This window comes from Equus przewalskii, chromosome 26 (genome assembly GCF_037783145.1).
Source record: "Equus przewalskii isolate Varuska chromosome 26, EquPr2, whole genome shotgun sequence".
Lineage (NCBI taxonomy): Eukaryota > Metazoa > Chordata > Mammalia > Perissodactyla > Equidae > Equus > Equus przewalskii.
Genome location: NC_091856.1, coordinates 16,316,754 through 16,323,905, shown reverse-complemented (window position 1 = coordinate 16,323,905; position 7,152 = coordinate 16,316,754). Strand labels below are relative to the sequence as shown.

The following is a 7,152-nucleotide window of genomic DNA, read 5'->3' as shown; positions in this document are numbered from 1 at the left end:
AAGTATGTTTGAAATGATGAAAGATGGAATCTAATTTAGATAAGGAAGATGAAGATAAGAGTTAGCCAATATAAAAGAAGAAAGTAGAGTGATCAAAGGATAAGAGAAATCAAAGCTTAATAACCAATGTACTTATAAAGTTAAACATATACCTACTATATGACCCAGCAGTCACGTTCCTAGATATTTACTCATGAGAAATGAAACCATATGCTCAAAAAATATCTGTACAGGGGCCGGCCCCGTGGCTGAGTGGTTAAGTTCGCGCGCTCTGCATTGGCGGCTCAGAGTTTCACCAGTTCGAATCCTGGGCACCTACATGGCACTGCTCATTAAGCCACACTGAGGCGGCGTTCCACATGCCACAACTGGAAGGACCCACAACTAAAAATACACACTATGTACCAGGGGGCTTTGGGAGAAAAAGGGAAAATAAAATCTTAAAAAAGAAAATCTGTATGGGAATGTTTATGGATGCTATTCTAATAAGTGGCAAAAACTGGAAACTACTCAAATGTGTAACGACTCGTAAACAGATAAACAAAGTATCTTACGTTGACACAATGGAGTACTACTCAGCAACAGAAAGGAATGAACTGCTGATATATGCAGCAATATAGCTGACTCTCAAAACCAGCATGCTAAGTGAGAGAAGCCAGGCGCAAAGCAGTACATACTGTCTGACTCCATTTATATGACATTCTAAAAAGACAGAGCTACAGGGACAGAAATCAAATCAGTGGTTGCCACGCTCTGGGAGTGGAGGAAAAGGACTCACGGGAACTTTTTGGGGTGATAGACATACTCTATGGCTTTAATTATGGTGGCGGTTACATGACTGCATATGTCTGTCAAATTATATACCATGTACATTTGTCAAATAGAATTGTACACCTTAAAAATGTGCAATTTTGGGCCGGCCCAGTGGTGCAGCGGTTAAGTTTACAAGTTCTGCTTTGGCAACCCAGGGTTCACTGGTTCAGATCCTGGGTGCGGACCTACCCACTGCTTGCTAAGCCATGCTGCAGCAGGCGCTCTCACATATAAAATAGAGGAAGACAGGCATGGATGTTAGCTCAGGGCCAGTCTTCCTCAGCAAAAAGAAAAAAAGCTCAGGGCTAATCTTCCTCAAAAAAAAAAATGTGCAATTTTATTGTAAATGGATTATACCTCAATAGACATGAAAGCATATTTGTCTATGACTTTTCACAGCAGCTTTTTCTGTATTAGTTAAAAACTGGAGGGGCGGCCCCATGACTGACTGGTTGGGTTTGCATGCTCTGCTTCAATGGCCTGGGGTTTTGCTGGTTCGGATCCTGGGTGTGGACATGGCACTGCTCGTCAGGCCATGCTGAGGCGGCATCCCAATGCCACAACCAGAGGCACCACAACTAGAATATACAACTATGTAATGGGGGGCTTTGGGGTGAGGAGGAAAAGAAAGAAAAGAAGATTGGCAACAGATGTTAGGTCAGGTGCCAATCTTTGGGAAAAAAAAACAACTGGAAACATCTCAATGTGTAGTAACTGATGAATGGATAAAAAATAAACAGTAGTGATGTAGCCATACAATGGAATGCTACTCAGCAATGAAAAGGAATGCACTATTGATACAAGCCACAACCTAGATGAAATCTCAAATTGAAAGGGGTAAAACAAAAAAGAATACATAGTATACGATTCCATTTATATAAAATTTTAGGAAATATAAACTAATCTACAGTAACAGAAAGCAGATCAGTGCTTGCCTGGGAAAGGAGAGGTAGAAATTACAACAGACCATGAGGAAACTTTTGGAGGTGACAAATGTGTTCATTATATTGATGGTCATGATGTTTTCCTGATTGTAAATGTATGTCCAGACGCATCAAATTGTACCCTTTAAATATATGTAGTTTATTGTTTATCAATTAAACCTGGATAAAGCTTGAAAATTTTGTAACTTGGGGCCAGCCCGGTGGCACAGCAGTTAAGTTCCAACGTTCCACTCCTTGGCGGTCTGGGGTTCGCCGGTTCAGATCCCGGGTGCGGACATAGCACCACTTGGCAAGCCATGCTGTAGTAGGCGTCCCACGTAGAAAGTAGAAGAAGATGGGCACAGATGTTAGCTCAGGGCCAGGCTTCCTCAGCAAAAAGAGGAGGATTGGCAGCAGTTAGCTCAGGGCTAATGTTCCTCAAAAAAAAAAAAAAATTTGTAACTCAAAAAACCTAACTTTCAGAAAAGAATGAGTGTATTGGAGTAATTGAGTGAAAAGCAGAATGACAGGTTAGTGAGTGGGCTAAAAGATGGGAAAGCTTAAGTGGTAGAATTGTAGGTAGAATTGTGAGGAGCTGGGAGGATGCTGATTTTATCATCTGACCCAGTGGAATATGCGATGTCAGGGACTTCGCAGTTTATACTGGAGATGGCTACATGGGGAAAGGCATTATCAGATAAGGTAGGAAGTCAGAGTGGGTTCCGTGAAGCTGTTGAGGACGTAGGGGTGTTCATAACTACTAAGCAGATTCCAGAGGGCTCAGTGGAGGGTTTGGGGGTGCATGTGAGAAGGCACAGAAGCGTAGGGTTGGTGACACAGGGATAGCAAGATCCTCTCAGGGGGTGGGGGGAATTGAGGATTACAAAAGAGACAATGCATTTCTTAGACTGGGGTAAATTCAGGCTGGGTTGCAGCAGTTATTTTTCCTCTGTTAGATAGTATCGATAGTACTATTTTACAAAGCTTCCCTACTTCATAGATCCAGTTACAAAGGTAATCTGGGCAGAGGCACAGTGTATGTCTCTGGGTGGGGATTGGAATTAAGTAGTTCTTTGAGCTCCTGAATGCAAAAGCTGGATTCGCATGAAACATACTAGGCATTCATGACTCAGGGTCAGTTCTCATCTTCCGAGCTGGCTGGTTGCTAGACACCGGAGGCCAGTTCTCCCCCAAAGGCTCCACTGACTAGGCCCTGATGCTCTTGGGGACGAGACCAGGGCAGGCTGCAATGTGGCCAAATGATTTTCTGAATGTGTTGACCTTACCTGGTCACAGTTGATGTTCTCGCTGGCTTAGAAATGTTCACCTTTGCTTTGACCTCAGCTGGGTGTGTTCCTATTTGCTTTACAACTTGGCTTTTGTCTTTACCAACAACGTTTGTTCTTCTGTATCACTCTTCCTATTATAAGGCAACTCCCGTACTTTTTGAAAGTAAGTGGATAGGAAGGGGGAGATAATACATGATGTTTGTTTAAACGCTGAATATGGGGCTGGCCCGGTGGTGCAGCAGTTAAGTTTGCACGTTCTGCTTCTCGGGGAACCTGGGGTTCGCCGGTTCGGATCCTGGGTGCAGACATGGCACCACTTGGCAAAAGCCATGCTGTGGTAGGTGTCCCATGTATAAAGTAGAGGAAGATGGGCATGGATGTTAGCTCAGGGGTAGTCTTCCTCAGGAAAAAGAGAAGGATTGGCAGCAGATGTTAGCTCAGAGCTAATCTTCCTCAAAATATGGTATATATATATATATATATATATAATACACATATACATACAATGGAATACTACTCAGCCATAAAAAAGACAACAACATGGATGGACCTGGAGGAAATTATGCTAAGCAAAATAAGCCAGACTGAGAAAGACAAACACCAGATGCTTTCACTCATTTGTGGAATATAAACAAACACATGGACAAAGAAAACAGTTCAGTGGTTACTAGGAGAAGGCGGGTAGAGGTTGGGCACCAGGGGTGAAGGGGAGAACTAATGTGGCGACAGACAAGAAATAATGGACAACTGAAATTTCACAATGATGTAAACTATTATGAAGCTCAAATTTAAAAAACTGGCTTAGGGGCCGGCCCTGTGGCTGAGTGGTTAAGTTCGCACACTCTGCTTCGGTGGCCCAGGGTTTCGCCAGTTCAAATCCTGGGTGTGGACATGGCTGAGGTGGCAGCATCCCACATGCCACAACTAGAAGGACCCACAACTAAAAAACACACAACTATGTACCGGGGGGCTTTGGGAGAAAAAGGAAAAATAAAATCTTAAAAAAAAAACTGGATTAAAAATGTATAACTAAGATTTGTACAGTTCAATATATATAGATTTTTTACCTAAAACCTGTAAAATTAAGAGGTGGGGAGCAAAGAGCTATAGATGAAACAAGAATGGTAGAATTTTTTTTTTCCCCCGAGGAAGACTAGCCCTGAGCTAACATCTGCTAATCCTCCTCTTTTTGCTGAGGAAGACTGGCCCTGAGCTAACATCCGTACCCATCTTCCTCTACTTTATATGTGAGACACCTACCACAGCATGGCTTGCCAAGAGGTGACATGTCTGCACCTGGGATCTGAACTGGTGAACCCTGGGCCACCGAAGTAGAACGTGCGCACGTAACTGCTGCACCACTGGGTGTGGCCCCAAGAATGGTAGACTGTTGATAGTACTTCTCGGATAAAGTGTATAGGGGGTTCAGTATATTATCCTGCTTATTTTGAATATATGTGAAACTCTCAATAATAAAAAGTAACACATATAAAGTTAAAAAAAATGCTAACCATTGATACTTAAAGCTTTAAAAAGAGTTGTAATATATTTACATTGTTTCGATAAGTTGTGTAGTATAAATGATGATTGCTCAATAAATTTTTAAATGACCATTGAAAATTTTTTTAATATTTTCATTCATATACATATTTTTGTTGAAGAAAAGGATGACAAAGTGAACAGTAAGACTTTCAAAGTTAAAGCTATACCATATCAGTATAAATTACTGTGGGGAGGGCCAGCCCCACGGCGTAGTGGTTAAGTTCAGTGCACTCCACTCCAGTGGCCCGGGTTCTCAGGTTCGGATGCCAGGCGCGGACCCACACCACTCGTCATGCCATGCTGTGGTGGTGACCCATAAACAAAATAGAGGAAAGACTGGCACAGATGTTAGTTCAGGGCTAATGTTCCTCAAGCAAAAAAATCCCCCCAAAACTATAAACCAATGTTACTGCAATAAAGAAAAAAATTATTGTGGGGGAAGTAAAATTGAAAAATTGAAATATGACTTCAAGAAGAAAATGCAATTATGTAAAATTTCTGATTATTAAGAACTTCATGTGTTTTTTTAATAGATGATGGTAGGCATCAAATCAATATCTTATTTGGATTCTATACATATTTTTTAAAAAGTGATAGAAGGGTCTTTACTTAAAATGCTAATTTTTTTCTTTGAGGAAGATTTGCCCTGAGCTAACATCTGCTGTCAATTCTCCTCTCTTTGCTGAGGAAGACTGGCTCTGAGCTAACATCTGTGCCCATGTTCGTCCACTTTATATGTGGGACGCCTAACACAGCATGGCTTGCCAAGTGGTGCCAGGTCCGCACCGGGGATCTGAACTGGTGAACCCTGGGCCACCGAAGCGGAATGTATGAACTTAACCTCCGTGCCACCGAGCCGGCCCCTAAAATGCTAATATTTACAATAGAATTTGTTGTCAAAATTTCTTCTTTTCAATTATTTAAGTTATGAGGGAAAATTTTAGATGTCAACCTGAAAATGTGTGAATGGATTACACTGTTTTTCAAAATTTGCAGGGGATACATGAACAAAAATCTGTGAAATCACTGTCTAAAGGCAACAGAGGAGATACGGTCTTCTAGTAGAGGGATAAATACCATCGTTGGAGGAAAGCTTGCCACAGCCTCTAAAATGCAAGGCGTCCTGTTGAGGTCTATCCGGATGGGGCTTTTTCTGTAGACCTACATTGTTGGAAACGCCTCACAGAGTAATGAGGTTTCCTTTACTCACAGAACTGGCTGTTAGATCGGTGGGAAAGAACTACAAGACAGAGCTGCTAAAGCTATGAGAGACCTAATAGTCAATCTTTTTTGTCTTAGGTATTGCATGTCCCAGTGATCTGTACTATTCTAGGGTGAGAAAGCTTATGAGTAAATATGATTTGCATTTACTCCTGTTTAGAGGGTGTCTGAAATTGAGAACAATTTCAATTACAACAAATTACAACAAATTGTTGTAATTTCAATTACAAGAAGAATCAGGCAGATCCATGGACTGTGACCCTAAATGTGGCCCTAAAGGAACTTGGTTGAAGAAATTGGATCCCAAAGATTACAGGTGGGGAATTTTTAAAGTATGTCCATACTCAAGTGGAGACAAAGGAAGCCCAACTGAAAGAATTGTGAACCGACTGACAAGACAACCACGGATTGCGCAAAACGTCTTTTTAAAAGGGCTATCTTGGAGATTATGACTCAAACTCTGGAGGAACTAAGGTGATTGGCAGTGGAAGTGTCGCTGACTAATTACCCTGAGGAACAAGAGAGGTTTCAGAAGCATTTAACTGTTTCTCCAAATTGTTTTTTGTTGTTGTTGTTGTTATTTTAAGAGATGCAATCACCAACCACCCTGAACCAGATAGAGCCCAAAGCAAGAGCAGCATGCAGATAAGCTGAGAGACGCCAGCTGAGCCTGCGCAAGTGAATGCCCACCCCACTCTTTTGAATATTCATTCCCCATCCGAAATAAAGGGCCCCTGCTTTACTTTGTATGACAACTACTTCTGGTAGAGTCTGATTTTAACTCGCTAGGAGGCGAACCCACTTTGGTTCAGTAACAAGGAATCACAACATGTGAAATTTCTTAAATGAAAATGTATTGACTTTAAATAATTTTGCCTATGCTAAACACAATAAAAAAGAAAAACCCTTTACGATAAAAAAATAAAATAAATAATAAATAAATTGTAAAAATAAATAAATAAAATGTAAGATGTACTATTAAATTGGACCAGGTCTGCTTTTTGCCTTTCTCCAGTGGTACGTGAGAGGGCAAAATAAAGTGAAGAGGAGGGTTTGCCCAAAGTTGGGAATTAATTGGCACTGTCTGTGAGATACAAACCAAGGAAAGAGAGACTTGAAGGTGCTAGTAAGAATTCATTGTCATCTTTGGAGTTTAGGTTAAGAATGGAAAAATAATGCTTGGGAGAGGACACATAGACCAGAAAGTGGTCAAAACATTCAAGGTAATGATGAGGATCTGAAATGCTCTCTAGGGGGCTGGCCTGGTGGCACAGTGACTAAGTTTGGTGCTCTGCTTTGCCAGTTTGGATCCTGGGCACAGACCGACATACTGCTTATCAAGCCATGCTGTGGCAGGCGTCTCA

The 7,152-nt window shown here is 41.5% G+C and overlaps 1 non-coding gene across 1 annotated transcript; it reads left to right on the top strand.

The window, feature by feature from the left end:
- The first annotated feature begins 5,692 nt into the window (after nucleotides 1-5,692).
- On the top strand, nucleotides 5,693-5,820 carry LOC139079782 (small nucleolar RNA SNORA18). The gene has a single exon (XR_011533716.1). It is a non-coding gene; the product is annotated as a small nucleolar RNA SNORA18 (small nucleolar RNA).
- The last annotated feature ends 1,332 nt before the right edge of the window (nucleotides 5,821-7,152 follow it).